At 52.7% G+C, this 19,849-nt stretch overlaps 2 long non-coding RNA genes across 4 annotated transcripts; both read left to right on the forward strand.

The window, feature by feature from the left end:
* Nucleotides 1-2,363: 2,363 nt before the first annotated feature.
* On the forward strand, nt 2,364-7,026 carry LOC144246638 (uncharacterized). 3 transcript variants are annotated; one of them, XR_013340299.1, is made up of 6 exons: nt 2,408-2,422; nt 2,666-2,719; nt 3,143-3,262; nt 3,988-4,120; nt 5,196-5,509; nt 6,760-7,026. It is a non-coding gene; the product is annotated as an uncharacterized LOC144246638 (long non-coding RNA). The 3 variants fall into 3 exon arrangements; XR_013340300.1 differs by lacking the exon at nt 3,143-3,262 and having other exon boundaries at nt 2,364-2,422; XR_013340301.1 differs by lacking the exons at nt 2,408-2,422; nt 2,666-2,719; nt 3,143-3,262; nt 3,988-4,120 and adding an exon at nt 4,599-4,613.
* Nucleotides 7,027-13,044: 6,018 nt separating this feature from the next.
* Nucleotides 13,045-16,915, forward strand: LOC144246583 (uncharacterized). The gene is made up of 2 exons (XR_013340239.1): nt 13,045-13,276; nt 16,762-16,915. It is a non-coding gene; the product is annotated as an uncharacterized LOC144246583 (long non-coding RNA).
* The last annotated feature ends 2,934 nt before the right edge of the window (nt 16,916-19,849 follow it).

Genomic DNA, 19,849 nt, shown 5'->3' on the forward strand with positions numbered 1-19,849 from the left:
TTCCTCTCTCTTCTTCTTCCTCACTCTCTCCACTTCTCACACTCTTTTTCTTCTCACTCTCTCCTTTTCCTCTTCTCTCCTTTTCTTCTCACTCGCTCTTCTTCCTCCTCTCTCCTTTTCTCACTTTCTCCTCTTCCTCCTCTCTTCTTCTTCCTCCTCTCTCCTCTTCTTGTTCTCACTCTCTCCTCTTCTTCTCACTTTCTCCTCTTCCTCCTCTCTCCTCGTCTTCCTCCTCTCTCCTGGTCTTCTCACTCTCTTCTTCATCTCTCTCTCTCCTTTTCTCCTCTCTCCTCTTCCTCCTCTCTCCTCTTCTTCTCACTCTCCTCTCTCTCATCTTCCTCTTCTCTCTCTCCTTTTCTTCCTCTCACTCCTCTTCCTCCTCTCTTCCTCTTGTCACTCTCTCCTCTCTTCTCACACTCGCTTCATCTCTCTCTCCTTTTCTTCTCTCTTTCTCCTCTCTCCTCTTTCTCCTCTCTCCTCTTTCTCCTCTCTCCTTCTCACTCTCTCCTCTTCTCACTGTCCTCTTCTTCTCACACTCTCTTCTTCATCTCACTCTCTCCTTTCCTTCTCACTCTTTCCTCTTCCTCTTCTCTCCACCACTTCTTTGCACTTGCTGCTCTTCCTCCTCTCTCCTTCTCACTCGCTGCTCTTCCTCCTCTCTCCTATTCTTCTTCTTCTCTCTCCTCTTCCTCCTCTCCCTCTCCTCTTCTTCCTCACTTTCTCCTCTTCCTCCTCTCTCTTCTTCTTCCTCTCACTCTCTCCTCTTCATCTCACTCTCTCCTCTTCATCTCACTCTTTCCTTTTCTTCTCACTCTCTCCTTTTCCTCCTCTCTCCTCTTCTTCTCACTCTCTCCTCTTCCTCCTCTCTCTCCTCTTCTTCCTCTCACTTACTCCTCTTCCTCCTCTCTCTTCCTCTTGTCACTCTCTCCTTTTCTTCTCACACTCTCTTCTTCCTCTCACGCTTTCCTCTTCTTGCTCTCTCCTCTCCTTCTCACACTCTTCTTCATCTCTCTCCCTTTCTTCTCACTCCTCTTCCTCCTCTCTCCTCTTTTTCTTCTCACTCTCTCATCTTCCTCCTCTCTCTTTTTCCTTTTCTCGCTCTCTCATCTTCCTCCTCTCTCCTTTTCTTCTTGTCTCTCCTCTTCTTATCACTCTCTCCTCTTCTTCTCACTCTCTCCTCCTCTTTCTCTCTTTTTTCCCCTTTCTGTACTTAGAATAAAAAAGCAGGAGTAGAAAATACCATGCTCCGAGGAAGTAAAAAAAAGAAAACTTTAAAAATAAAAATTTCTACTCCCTGGGAGCATCAAAGTAAAAATAAAAATTTTTACTTCTTGGTAGCATCAAATTTTCTACTGCTGCCCCTGACATTTTTATATTTATATATATATGTATAGGGGGGGTAGGGGAGGGGTCTGTCTGGTAGCCACACCCCCACTCTGAATCCTCCATCTACCCTAACCCCTTCCCTGACCCACCCTCCACCCCCTCCCCCACACCCTGACCCCACCCCTAACCACGCCCCCAATGCTGACCCCCCTCCCCCAATGCTGACCCCACCCCCTAACCCCCACCCCTGTCCTTACCCCCTCCCCTGGCCCCGCCCCCAGCCACACACCCTCCCCTGACTTCTATTAAGATATCCATTAGGATACGTATAAAAATCTGAAATAAAATATAATAGGAATAAATGTAAGAAATTATGAAAATATAATTTTCCATCAATATCCATTACAAATCCGAATGTGAATATAAATATGAAAAATAGAAAAATAAAGCGTATTGAAATGCAGCTTAAGAGTAAAGCTTTTTTCTTTCGGTTCCTGTCGGGTCGCAGGCAGGCTTTTTGTTCCGTTCTTTCCCGCGCGGACGCTTTGGGGCGTTCGCTGCCGAGGCCGTGCCGGCGGGGACGGCGCGGTGCTGCCGCCGTGTGGGCATAGAGCGGTACTGCAGCCCGCCGCCCGCGGCCGCCATCTTGGGAGTGGCTTGGCGCGGACTCTCTTGAAAAGTGCTGCCGCCTTGTGGACACAGGGCGGTACTGCAGCCCGACCGCCCTCTTGGGAGTGGCTTGGCGCGGACTCGCTTGAAAAGTGCTGCCGCCTTGTGGACACAGGGCGGTACTGCGGCCCCCCAGCCAGCGCCCGGCAAAATCACCGAGACGGGGCGAGGGGCGGCAGCGAGCGGCGAGCGGGGCGGTGTCTGTGAGTGAGGGGAGGGCTGGAGGCGGCTCCGCGGCGGCGCCGGATTAGGATGGCAGCGGCGGGGGAGGCTTTCTGTCCCGTTCCGGCCGCCGTCCGTACCGGAACGCTTTGTGCCTTTCTGTCCCTTGCCGGCCGCCGTCCCCCACGTGTCGCGAGCCCGGCGTCGCCGTGATGGCGGCGGGCGGTGGGACCGGGCTCGGGCGGCTCTGGAGGCGCTGCTGGAGGTGGGATTCGGGACCCGGCGCGCTGAGGGCGGCGGCACCGGGGGGACAGCGGGGGAGGGCGGGCGGGAGCAGCCTGAGTGGACCCGGCACCGGGAATGGGATTGGGGGGGGCGGGACACACGGACAGGCCCCGGAGCCCCCGGGACCCCCAAAACTCCACCGAGACCCCCAAAAAACCCCCCGGGACCCCTCAGAACCCTCTGGGACCCCCCAAAAATAACCGGGAGCCCCCCGTTCCCGCAGGGCGAAGGCGCTGGCGCTGACCGGGAACCGGGGAGTGGAGCCGGCCATGGACTGGTGAGGGGGGACCCCAAGAACACTCCCGGCACCCCCAAAAATACCCGGCGGGATCCCCCAAAAACAGCCCCGGGACCGCCAAAAACAGCCTCGGGAACCCAAAAATTCCCTTCAGGACCCCAAACCCCCCCCCAGGACCCCCAAAATTCCTCCCAAATACCCCCTGAAACCTCCAAACTTCTCCCCAGGACTCCAAAGCCCTCCCTGGGACGCCCAAAATTCTCTTTGGGACCCCAAAACTCCCCCTGGGACCTCCAAATTTCCCTTTAGGACCCCTGAAATTCCTCCTGGGACTCCCAAAACCCCCTGAGACCCCAAAAGTCCTCCTGGGATGCCCCAAAATCCTTCCAGAACCCCCCAGAACCCCCTCCAATTTTGGGTCCCCCCCCGATTCGGGGTTCCCCCCGGTTTTTGGGTCCCCAGGCTGGTGGCTCATGAGGACGACCCCGACTCGGACCCCGAACTCCCCCCGGGTTTGGGGGCGCCGCCCGCGGGCCTGGGGGGGCCCCGGCAGCCGCCGGCCCCCGAGGACGAGACCCAGAAGTGAATTTTGGGGGTCGGGGGGAATTTGGGGGTTGGGGAGGAAAATTTGGGGTATGAGGAGCTCAGGGATATTTTGGGGTTCAGAGTGGTTAATTCGGGGTTTCAGGGTGTTTATGGGCAGGGTTTTCGGGTATTCTCGGGAGGGCTTTGGGGTATTCTTTGGTGGGTTTTAGGATATTTTTGGGTGGATTTTTTGGGGTATTTTTGGGAGGGTTTTGGGCTGGTTTTGGGGCATTTTATGGTGAGTTTTTTGGATATTTTTAGGAGGGTTTGGGTAGTTTTGGGTGGGTTTTTTGGGGGCATTTAGGACGATTTTGGGGTATTTTTGGGTGGGTTTTGGGCTGAAGGCGGCTCAGCGGCGGCGCTGGAGAAGGATGGCAGCGGCGAGGGGGGCCCGGCGGGGCCCTGCCTTTGCCAGCCCCTCCTGCCGCCCTCCTTGGAATGGTTTGGGGCAGTATGGGGTTATTGAGGTAGGAGTGATTATTTTGTTGTTGTTGATTTAATGTGGGGTTTTTTTGTTTGTTTGTTTGTTGTTGTCGTTTGATGTATTCGGTTTGTAGAGCAGGAACTGTAGACAGAATCCTGCAGAAGTAATATGGAATTTGTCCTCCCAAAACCCGCCCGGCTTCCAACCACTTTCAGCACGTGGTCTTCCTTAGCAGCACATGGTTCCCCCACACTTGGGAGCCGGTGCACTCTACTTTTCTCTCCTCCTTTGCTGACAGATCCTGCTGAGGCTGAGGACAAAGCCCTACCCCTACACGGACAAGGCAGCAGACCTGGTTCGGGAAGCCAGCGTGCTCCAGGCTGCTCCAGGACTCTGATCAAACATCAGCATCCCCGTCTCTCACGTTGATGGTATGTGGTAACCCCTTAAGAACAGAATTCCACATTTTCTAACCCTAAGCAGCAAACTGGGGATGGATAACTCTAGAAATCCTGTCATGTAAGGACCTCCAGGATTCAGCCCTCCATGTGTCCTTGGTATCAGAGGTTGGAATTGCAGAGTTGCCACTTTACCCCCAGACGTAATTTTTGATGTGGTTGTGCCACTTTAACAGTATTTGAAATCTCTCTTCGTGTTCTTGCAGCAGCATTTTCGAACCACAATGGAAATCTAGCCCTTCTGCCGGGAGCGGTTCACAGATTCGTGGAATCCCAGAAGGGTTTGGATGGGAAGGCACCTTTTTTTAAAGCTCGTCCCGTTCCACCCCCTGCCATGGGCAGGGACACCTTCCACCATGCCAGGGTGCTCTAAGCCCTGTCCAGCCTGGCCTTGGACACTTCCAGGGATCCGGGGGCAGCCACAGCTTCTGTGGGCAACCTGTGCTGAGGTGCCCTGAGGAAATGTGTGAGCCGGAGGGAGCCGGGGCCGGGCGGAGGGAGCCGAGCTGTGGGAATGGGCGAATGGAGGCGGGAGCGGGCGGGACTAGGCGAGCGTGGGCGAAAGCGGCCGAAAGGGGCCGAGGAGGCGAGCGGAGCCGAGCTTTGCCGAGTTCAGCCGAGGCGAGCCGAGCTTTGCCGAAGAGGCGAATGGAGGCGAATGCGGCCGGAAATAGCCGAGCGTGGCCGAAAGTAGCCGAAGCTGGCCGAGGAGCCGAGTCCAGCCGAGCTCTGCCGAGCTCTGCCGAGCGCAGCAGCCCGGGCGGGGCTGAGCCGGGGCGGAGCCGGGGCGCCGGGAGGATCCCCTCCTGTCCCTCTCTCTCCTGCTCCATGCTCCTGCCCGTGTTCAGTTACCTCTCTTTCCCCCGTTTCCGTGTCCCCCCCAAACCCGGCTCCTTCCTGTCCTGTCCTGTCCCTGCCCCGCTGCTCCGTTCCATTCCCCCTCTCGGTGGTGTGAGATGGGATTTGAGCCCTTTCTGACACCCACGCGTGCTCTTTGTGTTGTCAAATCCCGCGTGTGAGCCAGAAGCTCTCCCTGCCTCTTTTGCAGGTGGATGTGCCATTCAAAGCCCTGGAGGCAGGGCTGAGCACCGGCGAGCCGCGCGTGGCTGCTCTGCACAGGGGGCGTGGCAGGAAACACTCGCTGAGTGCCGGAGGAGCGAACGGGAGCCTTGGCCCTGCCATCCTCTGGGATCTCCGGGGACACTGCAAGCACTGGCAAAGAGCCGAGAGCCATGGGAGCAGCGCTGAGCGAGGCTGTGTCCCAGCCAAGGAGTTCCTCCTGTGTCCCTTAAGAGGATACCCCAGGGCTGGTTTTCTGCATCAAGACTTCTGATCAGACCATCTGTAGACCTCTGGCTTAATGTAAATATTTATTTATATGTTTGTCTCTGACAGCAAAGCACGTATCTCCTGACTTCCCTGCTATTCAGTATCTGCTGAACTGGCTGTGCATTTTTCCTAAGCTAAGGAAAACCCTCCCTCTGATTCTGTAATTTCCAAAGGAGCAGCATTGAGTCACTTATGTTTTTCTTGTCTCCATAACTTTAGCTTGACTCGTGCTCAAGGACAGGAATGACTCAAGAACTGTATGTGGTGAATTGTTAGTTTGGCGGGGGTTTTTGCAAATTCAGGGCTAAAATGTGATGTAAGAAAAGGCTTTTATTGCAGCAATTAGATTTTTGCATCATGGCAGATTTTCAAGCCTCTAAGTAAATCACTTCATTCAGATTTAAACTCTCTTGAAATATGCTTGATATGTTTTGGGGTTTTTTTCATTGTTATGCTACTTTTCGTTTTGGTTTGATTTGGCTTTCTTTTTTGCCTGGCGTGGGAAAATTTTACAGCTCTCACTTTTTTCTTCTCCAGTTGAGTATAGTGTTACCTTCTTAATTCAAAAACCATTTGCTGTATGGAAAAAGCACCTTGCCTTTGTGAAGGGCCAGGTGGGAACTGTTTTAATGGCCAGTGGCACAGCCCTGTAGCACACAATTCCCAGGAAGTGGGGAGCCCTCTGCCAGGCAGAGCCACCTGGCCAGGTTCCTGCGGGTGCTGCTGCTGTACCCGGCTGATGAGGTGAGAAGCAGCTTGGCTTTATTGCCAAAATAAAACTCACCCGTTTTCCTATGAATCCCATCAAAGTGGTCCCAAAGGCTCTGTCACTCAGTCTCTGCTTCCATTGGTGTGGAGAGGCTGGATCCCAGTTATCACCCCAGCAGTGCCCCTGCCTCCCTTTTCCCCACTTTTCTGTTCCAGTCGTGCGAAATATTCAGGCTTTGTTTTCTTCCCCCTGCGGTTCACTGCAGATCCCAGAAAACCCACAGGAGGGAAGATCATTCCTTGTGCTTCCACCTCCAGGTGAGAGAGGAGATGGTCACATCCTAGGAGCCTGATTTTGGAATGTTTTATGGAATTGGCCCAGTGGCTTTTACTTCTGGGCTTCCTGGAGTCTGTCCGTGGCAGGTCCAGCCCGTGCTTCAACTGAGAGCCCTCAGTCCGCAGGGAAATGAACCTTTGGGGAAGTTCTTACAGCTCTGCTTAGTGCTTTATGAATGGTGATGATTTTCTGGAAGTAGGCTGTCCATTCTGACCCTTTTTCTTCCCTCTCCCTGCAGACTGTACCTGCTGAGAGGCTGAGGTGAGACCAGGATCTGTAAAATCCCTGACTCTCCGTGTTTTCCCGAGGCTGAAGCCGTGTTTGCTGTCAGTGACGACAGGGTGGGAGATGCTAAACACTGAAAACTTTGGGGTTTTTCCCCTGAACTCCCCAAGACTCTCTGCAGCTGTGCCCTGTCTATCTCTTGAAAGAGTTTCTGGATTTACAAAGGTTTTTACATTCTGCAATATTTATCTATAACTCGATTAAAAAGAATCCTACTGTATCAATGTGGTGTTAATTACTTTGTTTGAGTCGGTTAATTAAAGCGAATTGTTGGTAAGGGGTTTGAGCATCCCTTAGTTGGAGCTGGCAGCTCTTATTTAATTTCTCTTCATTCCTTTAATTTCTTTCAATTATTTCTTAAGCCATTACTGCAATTAGGATGCACGGTAAGGACAAGAGCATTTCTGCCCTGCTGGATTGGGAAATCCGAGCCCAATTCCTTGGAGAGATTGAGGGGATGGGGATCTGTGCCTCAAGCTGGGTTTTGACAGTGGGAATTTGGTGAGGAAGGAAGAGGAGAGATCCCACGGAAAGTGGCTGAGGCCAGTTCCGCTGGCTTTGGGTGCTCCTACCCCCGAGAAAATCATCCTGGCTGAAGGGAACTGGAAGAAGCCAGGGGGCTGCGCCGGGGGCTGTGCAGGGACCCCAAACCCTGGTCAGGGGCGCTGGGCAGTGCCAGCTGCAGAGGAACGCTGCAGAGGGGCTGCGCTGGAGCCCCTCAGCTTCCATGCAGAGATGCTGGCACTGCGGGGCTTTCGGGACACTGCCGAGAGGCTCCGCTGCCAGAGCCGGGGAGTTCTCCCGTTCTTTTCTGTCGTGCTGGGCACCTGGCAAGTCCTTCGAGCCCCGCAGGCTGCCAGTGCCAGCGGAGCAGCTGGAATCACAGACGGTCACACAGAAGCCGGGCTGGGAGAGCAAATGAGCTGTTCCATGTTGCTTTTCACAACGCGTTTTGGATTTATACCAGAATCTCTTCTCTCCCCTCAGACACCGTACCCCTGACTTTTGAGTTTTCTCACAGAAATGTCTCGGCCTGCACCGGGAAAAAGAAAATTCCCTGGCACGGCGGGGAGCGGCGGGGTTTGGGGGTGCTGGGGCGGCACGGGGGTCCCCGCGCCCCGGCCGGTCTCGGTCAGCCCCGGGAAATCGCCGCCGCCGCCGGCTCGGCCCCGGCGCCGCCCCGGTGCTCCGGCCCGAGAGAGACCCCGACCCGCCCGCCGGGGCAGAGGCGGCACCGCCGGGAGCCGAAGCGGCAGCCCCGGGCCCATCCCGGCGGGCCGGGAGCGATGGCCCCGCCTCCATCCCGGGCGGGCCGGAGCCTCAGGGGCGGGGCCGGGCCGGAGCCTCAGGGGCGGGGCCGGCGCTGGCTCAGGTGCGCGGGACCGCGGGGCACCTGCGTGGGGTGGGGCCGAGGTTATTTAAGTGCCGGGAATCGCTGCAGCCGCCATTTGCTCACTCGGAGCGCAGTGCGGGTGGTGGGTTCTGTGCGGGCTCCGCAGCTTCGCCCTTCTCTCCTTCCCCCCCTTTACTCTTCCTTCCTCCTGCTCCCATTCCCCTTCTTTCCCTGCCTTTCCCCCGTTTTCCTCTCCTCCCCAAAGCCGACTGCTTTCGCTCCCCGTTTGTGCCCCCTTCTACTCTTCCTTCCTTCTGCTCCTATTCCCCTTCTTTGTCTTCCTCCTTTTCCTTCTCGCCCCATTTCGGCCTCCCCTCCCGTCCCACCATCTACCCTTCCTTCCTTCTCTCCATATTTCTGTTTTTTCTCCCCTAAACCCACTCTCCCTCCTCCCCCAAACGCGACCCTCCCACTCGTCCCTCACCTGTCCCTGCCCCGCTGCTCCGTTCCATTCCCTCTCTCTTCCCTCCTCTGTCCCGTCCCTCTTTCCCCCTGCCGGCCTTTCCCTTCCCCGCCCGCTTTCCTCCGCAGCCCGACCTCCCTCCCCACCTTCCCGCATGCCCCGCTCTGCTCCCCTGTTCTCGTTCCCCGTTCCCCTTTTCCTTCTTTCCTCGCAGCCGCGGGGCTCGGGGCGCCGCAGAATAAAGCCCAGAGGGCCGGAGCCGGCGCCCCCCGCCCTCGCTGGGGTCCCCACACGGGGCCGGAGCCGCTCTGCGGGTCCCCCCATTGCAGTCTAATACACGGCCCGACACTGCCGGGGTGCGGCTTTCCCGACATCACACTGGGGGTCGGGAGGGGGTCCTGGGGGGAGGAGGGTGGGGAGGTAGGAAGGGCCCCCTCCGGAGGAGGGGGTCCGGGGGGGGGGGGCGGGGTGGGAGGGGGGTGGGAATGGGTGGGTGGGTGGGGTGGGAGGGGGGGGTGGGTGGGGTGGGAGGGGGGGGTGGGTGGGGTGGGGGGGGTGGGAATGGGTGGGTGGGGGGGGGGGGTGGGTGGGGTGGGAGGGGGGGTGGGAGGGGGGGAGGGGTGGGGGGGGGTTGGGGGAGCAGAGGGGGTCACGTCACTCTGCGCCGTGAACAGAAATAAAAAAACACACGACCGGCTGTCCCCTCCAGCCGCCCCCCCACCCCCCCCCCCCCCGGGTCCCGGTCCGGAGAAGGGGGTCCCGGAGAGGGTCGGGGCTGGAGGGGGGAAGGCCCCCCCTCCACCCCGCCCCCCTCCCCCGGACCCCCTCCTCCGGAGGGGGCCCACCCTGGCCCCCCCCCCGGGACCCCCTCCTCCGGAGGGGGCCCTTCCTAACCCCCCCACCCTCCTCCCCCCAGGACCCCCTCCCGACCCCCAGCCCGACCCCCAGTGTGATGTCGGGAAAGCCGCACCCCGGCAGTGTCGGGCCGTGTATTAGACTGCAATGGGGGGACCCGCAGAGCGGCTCCGGCCCCGTGTGGGGACCCCAGCGAGGGCGGGGGGCGCCGGCTCCGGCCCTCTGGGCTTTATTCTGCGGCGCCCCGAGCCCCGCGGCTGCGAGGAAAGAGGGAAAAGGGGAACGGGGAACGAGAACAGGGGAGCAGAGCGGCAGTCGAGGGGAAGGGGACGACGACAGGGGGCCGGTGGGGAGAGGTCGGGGTGTGCAGGGCAGGTGGGGAGGGCCGGGTGAAGGAAAAGAAAGATTGAAGGCAGCTTTGGGGAAGGAGGCGGAATGTGTGGAGGGGGAAAGGTATCACGGAAAGGCAGCAGGAGGAACCGGGAGAGCGTGGGGGGGAGCAGGGGGAGGGGGGACGGGGGAGCCCGGCTGGGGAGGGAAGGAACAGGGACAGGATGGAGGGACAGGGTAGTGTAGGGGTGAGTAGCGGAATAGAGAGGGAGGACAAGGAAAGGGGTGTAGGGGGGCCCGCCCGGGAGGGAGGGAGGGGAGGGCTAGGGGGGAGAGGGAGGGGGGGGGGGTTTGGGGGGGGGGGAGGGTGTAGGGGGTGGGGGAGGGGAGGAAAGGAGGGCAGATAGGAGAAGTATAGAGAAAAAGAAATACAAAAGAAAAGAAACGCGCAAGAAAAGCAAAAGAAACAGAGATATAGAGCCCGACCGGTCGCAACCTCCCGCTCCGAGCGCCCAGCACCAAATGGCTCCGCCGCGCTCGCCCCGCGGTTTAAATAGCCGCGGCCCCGCCCCGCGCAGGCGCGCTGGGGCCCCGCGCACCTGTGCGCGCACCTGTGCTGGCCCCGCCCCCGGCCCCGCCCCCCGCCCGTAAATGGCGGCGGCTCCGCGCCCGCCCCGTGTTCTGTGTGGATGCTCGGGCGGACTGCGGCGGGACCGGCGCTCGGAGCTCCGTGCGGGGATCGGATCGGGGCAGCTCCCGGCCTGCGCGGCGTCCGAGGCGCTCAGCTGAGATCGGGATCGGGATTTGGGTCCTGGGCCCGCCGGTGTCTGCTGGGGGAGCCGGGCAGAGCCGCTCCTTCCTCGGCGGGCAGGGAGGGGGTGCCGGGGCCAGCGGATCGAGGCGGGATCGGGGCTGGGATCCGGACCGACAGCGCCGCGGCCGGGAGGAGCCGCTCCGGGACGGGCGCCGCCGCTCCAGCTGCGGCCGGCCCGGGGCTCGGGTCCCGCCGGGGCTCGGGTCCCGTTCTCGCTGTGGCCGCGGGGAGCCGGGGCTGCGTCGGGGCCGGGACCCCATCGGCACCGCCGCTCCCGCAGCGCCGCCTCCGGCCCCGCGGGCGGACACGGAGCCGCCCCGCAGCCCCCGCGGGATGCCGAGCCCCCCCGCCCCGGTAGCCCCGTGGCCACCGCGCTCCCCTGCGAGCAGCAGCGCCCGCCTCCCCCGACCCGTGTCCGCATCCCCGGGGAAGCCCCGCCGGACGAGCGGGGCTGCGGCGCCGCGGCCGGGAGCAGCCGCTCCGCCGGGGCCGCTGCTCCCGCTCCGGCTGTGCCCGGTGCGGGGCTGGAGGCGCCGGAGCCCCCGAAGGGCAGAGAGCACCTCCTGTCCTTGGCTCTGCAGGGCGGGAGCTGCCGTGCCCTGCCCGTGGCTCGCAGCGTGCCGAACGCACGTCCCGGCACGGGCACCGGCGCACGGGACAGCGCTGGCACGGACACGGCTGAAGGGCTGCCCGCGGCTCCTCGGCCAGGGGCTGCTCCCCACAGGCACGCAGGGATGCTTCAGCCCGGACAGACGACAGCGACAGCCCACAGGGACCCCAGGGAACGGCTGGCATTACCTGGGAATGGAGGCACGGGCCGTTTGCAGAGGGGCTCTGACAGCAATCCCTGTTGCCGACCTCCCCGAGCTCCCACACAGCTGCCAGGTATGTTCCAGCCACCCCAAATCTCCTCCCTCTTTTCCAGCCTGAGGCCATCATTCACCAGCAGCATTTCAGCCAAGGCAATCTTCCTTCACGGGTACTAAATGCCAAGCAAGAGCCTCGGAGATGCCTTGAAATCAGAGGTTTGAGTGCGATGATGTTCGGAGATTTCCAGGGAGCCAGCTGGAGGTGCAGAAGGGATGGAAAACTCTCACAGGTGGGTCCCACTGGAGGTGTGCTGCAGGCAGGGATGTGCATCCCTTTCCTGAGGAAAAAGGACATGCCGAGGCTCTGAAAGGAGCTGAGCTTCTGCAGGAGAGATGTTCTGCCTCAGCACAGGCTGGGAGCGCATCCAGCCACCGCCTTGTCGTGCTTTAAAACATCAACTGGAGCCTGAGCTCCGGGTGGGGAGGGAGCTGAGAGCAGGAGGGGCAGGAGCAGGGATGGGAGATGAGGCTGCTGGAATGTCACCTGGAGCAGCTGAACATGTTCTGTCCCTGCAGGAGCCAAAGCAGATCCCTCCTGGCCGGGCTGGATGGGAGATGAGGCTGCTGGAATGTCATTGGAGCAGCCAGGAGCCAAAGCAGATCCCTCCTGGCCGGGCTGGATGGGAGATGAGGCTGCTGGAATGTCACCTGGAGCAGCCAGGAGCCAAAGCAGATCCCTCCTGGCCGGGCTGGATGGGAGATGAGGCTGCTGGAATGTCACCTGGAGCAGCCAGGAGCCAAAGCAAATCCCTCCTGGCCGGGCTGGATGGGAGATGAGGCTGCTGGAATGTCACCTGGAGCAGCCAGGAGCCAAAGCAGATCCCTCCTGGCCGGGCTGGATGGGAGATGAGGCTGTTGGAATGTCACCTGGAGCAGCCAGGAGCCAAAGCAGATCCCTCCTGGCCGGGCTGGATGGGAGATGAGGCTGTTGGAATGTCACCTGGAGCAGCCAGGAGCCAAAGCAAATCCCTCCTGGCTGGGCTGGATGGGAGATGAGGCTGCTGGAATGTCACCTGGAGCAGCCAGGAGCCAAAGCAGATCCCTCCTGGCCGGGCTGGAGGGCAGCTGCTGGATCTGCTGTGGGGGAAAACTCCCTGCCCCTGCCAGGAGCGCTGGCTCTGCTCTTCCTCCAGCTCCTGAGCAGTGTCAGGGCCACCGTGAGGGAGTTCAAACCCAAAAAATCCCCACAGCCCACGGAGTGAATGATCCCAGCAGAGAAACGCAGCATTGAAATAAAAATCTTACAGCTCTGTCAAAAAGGCTGTGACATCACTGCAACGGGATTGCCAGGAACCTTCTGGTTTGCTCTCAGAATGCTCTTGGTTCTCTTTTGTGTATTTTTAGTCCCTCAGTGGACAGCTTGTAGAATTTATTCTGGGACTTAGAGGTTGAGCAGGGTTGGCTCAGGATTGACCTTCACCTCTGGTGCCGCTTTGCGCAAACACAACGTGGCCGGGCTGGGTGAACTCGTGACCTCAGCTTTCCCCTCCAAAATGTCCCTCACTTATTTCCCTGGGGTGAGCTGGGATTTTGGCCCAGACTGTCACTCCTCACCTCCCCGTTGTGTTCCCCACGGTGCCCTGGGGACACCGGCGGGTCCCTTTGCCTTTCTCCTGCCCCTTTCCAGCCCGAGGCTCCTCTGCCCTCGTCCCACACAGCACAGGGGCACCGAAGGGGAAAGGCTCCAGAAAACATTTCTGCGATTCCTCAGCAATTCTTTCAATTCCCCGGGGAGAGGAGCGTGAACTCACAGCCACCGAGGCCTGACGGGTTCCTGCAGCGAGAGCTCGGCGCGTGTCCGCAGAGGTGAGTGCGGCACCCGAAAGGAAAAAGCGCAGGAGACAAACGTGATTTCTTTTGCTTCAAAGTTATTGCAAGTTCTTAAAGCCCGACCAACTTTTGCTCTTGCTTTTGGTCGGGTGGAGCAGGAGCAGTGGGCAGAGGTGGTGCCATTGATGCGGACGTGCCCGATGCTTTCTGGGGCAGAAAAGGGAGATTAAGCTCGCCTTACGTCAAGCAGCTATTTAAAAAGATTTATAGCTCTTTAAACGTAGCGCCCTTTAATTACCATAATGTTTCTTCCATGATTTTAACTAATTCTCAGTGTATTTTATAAAACTTAAAATAACACCTCCTCCCCATAAAACAGACTCATCAAGCATTAGACAAAAATTCCTTGTGCCAGTCTCAGGCTTCCACATCTAACAGGAGACCCTCCCCGTAAGCAAACAAAAAAATCAAAATAACATACCAAAACTAGTCCTTGCTAACATTAAAAATACAGCTCGACCGTATCCAAAAAACCCCCGATTTTATTTCTTCCAAATGCCAAATACTCTTCAAATTCTAAATCAAAAACTCTTAAAAAACAAAAACCATTTGTCCAAGCCCACAAAAAATATAAAACAATCCAATCGATATCCTACATTTAACAAAACCCACTACACAAATTAGTACCATTTGAAATGTAACATAAATAAAAATCTATGACTAAGAAACATATCTCCCAATAAATAAAACCACTCTGTAAAGATATAAGTAATAATCTCAACTCAACAAGCTAAAATTTCTCCAAAACCAAAAGACTTAAAAAACCTTCAATACTTATAAATAATAACATTCAATATGTTAAGTGTTAATAAAATCAAACAAACTTAAATGTCAATGCATTTAAATAAATACATTAAGTTTCTTTTTATCTATTAAAATTAAGTTTATTATTCCTTACTATCAAAATTCATTCAGTCTAAATTTAAATGTTATGTAATATAACTTACCCTAAATTTTATTAAAAATCACTTCTCTAAACTATACAGTATATGGTTAATTTTATTTTTAAAAAAATGAAACTACTCAAATTACAACAACTAAAAGAAAACACTAACAAACACCTATTCAGAAGTTAAAAAAATATAGTGTATTATGTCATCAATTTCATCAAAAATTCTGTTCTTCATTACAATCTCTACTCTTTTTATCTTTTATAAGTAACACCAAAAAATAGCAATTACTATTCATATCATGCTATTTAAGAATTTTACTCTATTTCCTTAATATATATTTTTAAAGTTATCCTAACTTCTTCAAACACTTACTACTAATATACTAATTATATAATAATTTTTATAATAAGCAATATTTATTAAATATTATTATAATATTTACAACCAACTTTCATATACTTTATTATCTCTTTATATAATGATCTAAAAAACACATAAAATTTCTAATTCCTACTTTTTTATTCTCTACTTATACAGCTCTTAAAACAAGTTAACCCTCTAACTAATCTCTACACTAACTCTATAATTTAACCTGATGTTATCTCACAGTTTTAAATATTTTTCAAGACTAAAAAAAAATATATTTCATTAAAAACCTCCTCCAAACTGTTAATCTTATCACTTTCCTCAGTTATTATTACAAAATCACTTTAATATAAAACCCGACTACAACATGAATTTCTATTTCTAAGTTTCACACTAAGTAATCGCTCTCTCATACATTTTCTCCACCTTCACACTCTCAATATCCAAATCCAAACTCACAATCCTGTCCATAACCACTTTCAAATCTTTAAAAAAAAGTTTACTATACTCAAATCTATTCTAAAAACACTTCTAAAAAAATCCGATTATTAAATAATGTAATTCATCTTTAATCCTAACATTTTTACTCTTAACTACTATTTTTAGAAACATTATATAAAAATACATTAAGTAACATTCACCAATTAAAATTTAAACTAGAACCTAACCCTAACTCTACCTAAATAAAATAATTAACAAGAAACCCAAATATTTTCTACGTCAAAAATAAAATTCAAATAATTTTAACTTAACAATTTAACTTTATCGATATAACAAATAAACTTATTTTTATTTTAAACTTAAAAAATCATTATCCACACATAATTATTTAACTTGCTACTAATTTAACATTTATCAACTGTTAAAAACTCTAAAATAACGTACCATCTTTTAATACTTAGTAATGATATAATTTCACCTATGTTACTAATTATAGATGTTATCTAAGTAATTCCTAATTATTGTCAATTTCTTCTTTACTACGTACATTATTTTATTCTTATATTTCTTCATGCTTATAACTGAAAAATTATAACAACCTATACCATTATCTTGCCAGTCTCTATACAATTTTATAAAACAAAACTTAACAAGACTTATTTCTCATGTCAAAACATAAAGTTTACTTATATCTCAACAAGTACAAAAACCCAAGTCAATTTCAATAAGGAACATAAAACCAGATCACACAAAAAACACACTCGCCACTCCACAAATAAAACACCAATGTAAATACAAAGATACACTACACTATGTAAATACAAATGTAGATTACGCGAGAATTGCAACATACACCTGACGTCTTGTACTGCACCCACCAAAATATAGAAACTTTAGGTTTCTTTATAAATATAAAAATCAATATTATAAACATCTTATTTAATAACTTACAAAGTATAAAATTCTATCAAATATTATACTTCTACTCTATTTACTTTATTTATTTTTAATTATATCACTTTACCAATTAACCAACCTAAAACAAACATTTAAGTAACTTTAACTAAAGTTTCAAGTTTAAATACTTTGTATTTATGTAGCGCTTCTCAAAAAAATCCATTCTTTACCTACTTACTTAATATACCAATAAAAAACATTACAAGTAATCCATATAATTAAAAAGCCCTTACATTATTAGCTCTTAATAGAAAAATAGTTACCAATTTAAAACAAAAAAGTCATTTATCCATCAATAGTAATCAAAATATAAAAGTAATTTTAAGCCTTGAAACTTAAAAATGGTAGGATCACATTTTATACCACCTATTACTTCAACAACACTAAAATAATTAAATCAATTGAAATATCTAAATAAACGATCTAATTCTACATCACTTACGCTAAATACCTTTCTAACAAATATAAAAATATTAAATACACAGTTTTACAAAAAACCAACAATAAATTTTCTTTTATTAACACACAAACATAAATATAAAAATTTAATAAAATTTATAAATGTATCTAATCACATAAAATCTACTTATAAAAGTGTACAACTTTAAGAAATATCAAAAATAAGAATAACTAATATAACAATAAATAAAATTTAACACCATAATTTTAAAATCTTATAACAAAATTATACATTTAAATTATATAATAATAATAATAATAATAACGATAACACCTTCTTTATGTTAATATATGCAACAAATGCTTAACAAAATCCATTAATAATTTTATTTTTTTTAAATACAGAGGGAGAGGGGAGACGTGGGAACGGGAAAACCAGAAACTCCCACGGACACTGAAAGATTTGATCTGCAGCCTCGGGAGAAGCTGGGATTGATGTGCAAGTACAAGACGCGGGCATTAAGCAGGAAAAGAATGAAATAAAAGACAATCCCTTCTGTTTCTGTGGCTGTCAGTGAGAGCCTGCCCCGGCTGAGCGAGAGAGAAACCGCATGGGCACGATGGGGAAGGGCTCGCAGGGCAGGGCTGGGGCTGTGTGGGCTGAACGGAGAGTTTGCACCTTCTGACAGGAGGCGTTGAGCAAAAGTCCCCTCGGTGCAGCGGAGCCGAGCGAAGGCGCTGGGCTGGAAAAGCCAAATAAAGGCCGGGGTCAGAAATTCCGGCTGCCTCGGAACAAAGAGCCGTGAGCGCTCCTGAGCCCCGGCAGCTGCTCGCTCTGTGAACCCCCACGCGCCGGGGCTGGGTTTGCCTGAGCCCCGAGTGCCCCCGGCCCAAGAGCAGCCCCGGCCCTTCCCTGCTGAGCGCGCAGCGATCGCAAAGGAAAAAAGGAAACTCTGGCCGGCAGGGCTCTCTCTGCGTGGGTTAGGGCAGGGCCCTGCGGGGAGCAGGGCGCTCCAGCACGGACAGCCCGGATCCAGAGCAGCTCCAGGGCTGAGCAGCGGGCTGGGGACAGCTGGGGACAGCCGTGAGCAGAGCCCGTCAGCCTCCCTCCGGGGCTGGGACTGCCTTGAGCACACAGCTCCTGACAGGTGTGGCACCTACAGACCTCAGACTCCTCGCCACAAACGAGTTCTGATCTCGCTCTCGGGGTGACCTGCACCTCCTCCCCAGAAACCGCAGGAATTAGAATTTCGGGCCGCTTTTACAAACTTTACGTCAGCTTTGCAAATGCAAATCCCAGCGGGTCCCTGCTTCCCAGAGCGCCGGTCCTCAGCCATCTCCACTTCCCTGGAAAACTGCTCCAGCCCCAGGCTGTACCAAGGTGAGCACAAGTCTGGACCGCTGCACTCGGAGCGAGATCCAGCTACAAATGGAATTCCAGAAACGGCCTCTAAAATGTTCCATAATCACACCTTTAAAATGGCTCCACAGGGCAACGGCTCCCGTGCCAGAGCGGCACCTGCACGAGTCCTTGTGCCAGCCCTGGCGCCCTGAAAAACACAAGAAACCAACATCACACAGGCCTTGTTTGCAGAATTCCTGATCCAAGCCCTCACCTGTCCTGCCCAGCACCGAGGGAAATCTGACACGGTATTCATAGGTAACCTTTGCTGAGAGCGGCCATCACCCCGGTCCTCCAGCCTGGGCAAGGTTTTGCAGCGAATGGACCCAACTTCTAACCCTGGACCTACATTTCTGTCAGCTTTTGTTAGAAAGATACTGGAGAGTAAATCCTACAACAGATTTAAAACGTTGCGCAAGGAATAACCGGCCCAGACAAAACCAAACCACCCCCATCTCTGCTCCACCCCATTTCTCCCAATTTTGGGAGAAATACTGATAGAGTTTGTAAAGACTCCCCTTCCCTGCTGCACCGTCCTTCACTGCACGTCCCTGTTGAGAGAGAAATGGAACTGGAAACAAGTTTTAAAGGATGAGTTTGTAAATAAGACTAGATACTTTAGAGAAATAGAACTATGAAAGATGCATTCTAATAAGATTCATGAGGGGTAATTTCAGATGATTGGTTTTAAGGCATAGTGTAGCAAAAGCTAATAGGCCAAGAAACGCTTATAATGTATTGTAATTAGGAAATAGTTGGCTTCTGATTGCGGTGGCATGAATTATAACATCTGTATTGTCTCACCCTTCACGTGAGACTGAAAATGAAATAAAAGTTTTTAAAAACACTTCTCAGTTGCCTTATTTCTGGGTCAGAAAAGGGCATAATCTGATAAACTGGTGCGTTGTGCGAGGAAGATTTATCTCTCTCAATGTCCTATTCCATGGCATTTCTAAGTCAGCGTTTCTTATCTCAAATTTTCCATTCAGATACATACTATGTAAACCTCCTGTCAAACTCTGACAATTTTCTGCAAGTCCATTTCCCACAGCAGAACTGCTCCCTGCCCAGCACAGGAGCTGCGAGTGCTGTTGCAGGGCACAATGCCTGAAGGAACACCGGAGCTGTGACATTAAAACCAGCAAAAGCAATTACTAAGTAAAAGAGATCCTCACCTGCTCCAAGAACTGAACCTCTGTGGCTCATCCTCACGGGGTGAACCTGCTCCAGGGAGGAATCTCCACGCAGCCCCCGAGACCTGGGGTCAGACGCTGCCCTACCAGCAGAAGAACAAGGGGTTAGTGAAGCTTTTTGGACACATTCTGGCCTCAGAGTGGTCTGACAAAACATCTGTCAACGTGGATCTTTAATAAAGGCAGCTGGTACCTATGCTTGCAACAGACTTCCGTGTGGTATTTCCTCGGTCTCTGTTTTAATACATTTTGATATTAAAAGTGTTTAAACAAGATTTAACCTGAGCTCTGCACCCTGCCGTGCTCCAAGCCCTGAGGAAGAGCTGGACATCCTCACGCTCGCCCAAGCTGAGGCAGCTCTCATGTAGGGACAGAGCTGCTGCAGCATTTAACAACACTTAGAAATCACCCCTACCTTGAGGGCGTCCAGAGCTGGGAGAAAGCCCTTCCCACCACCCTCTTGGATTTCCCTCCCTGCCCCTGGCTTTGCTTCCAGCTTGGGAAGGTTTGTCCTGGGGCCATTTCAGCAGCACGAAGGGCTTTTCCAACCTCAGGGGTTCCACGGGAGCCCAGTGACTGACCCAGCTGCGCACCCAGGCACACAGATCGATTATCCTGCCGTGAGCCAGAGCACTCCAGGGCATCCTTGGAACAGCTGCGGAGAGCGGGAAAAAGACACAGCTGCAGCACCGATCCCGCTCCCTGCTTTCCCAGAGGGGCAGGAACACCATTTCCTCCCGAGCCTGAGAGCTCCCAGGGAAATCCCTGTTAGGGTGGCACTGAAGGTGCCACATTTCTGGCACCCTTGCTCTAGAACCACGGCCCAGCAGGTTTCTGTGGGAGCGGGGATTGTTGCTGCAGCTCAGAAGCTGCACATCCCTAAAGCATTTCCTTAGGG

This window comes from Lonchura striata, chromosome 7, assembly GCF_046129695.1.
Source record: "Lonchura striata isolate bLonStr1 chromosome 7, bLonStr1.mat, whole genome shotgun sequence".
In the NCBI taxonomy this organism is placed as follows: Eukaryota; Metazoa; Chordata; class Aves; order Passeriformes; family Estrildidae; genus Lonchura; species Lonchura striata.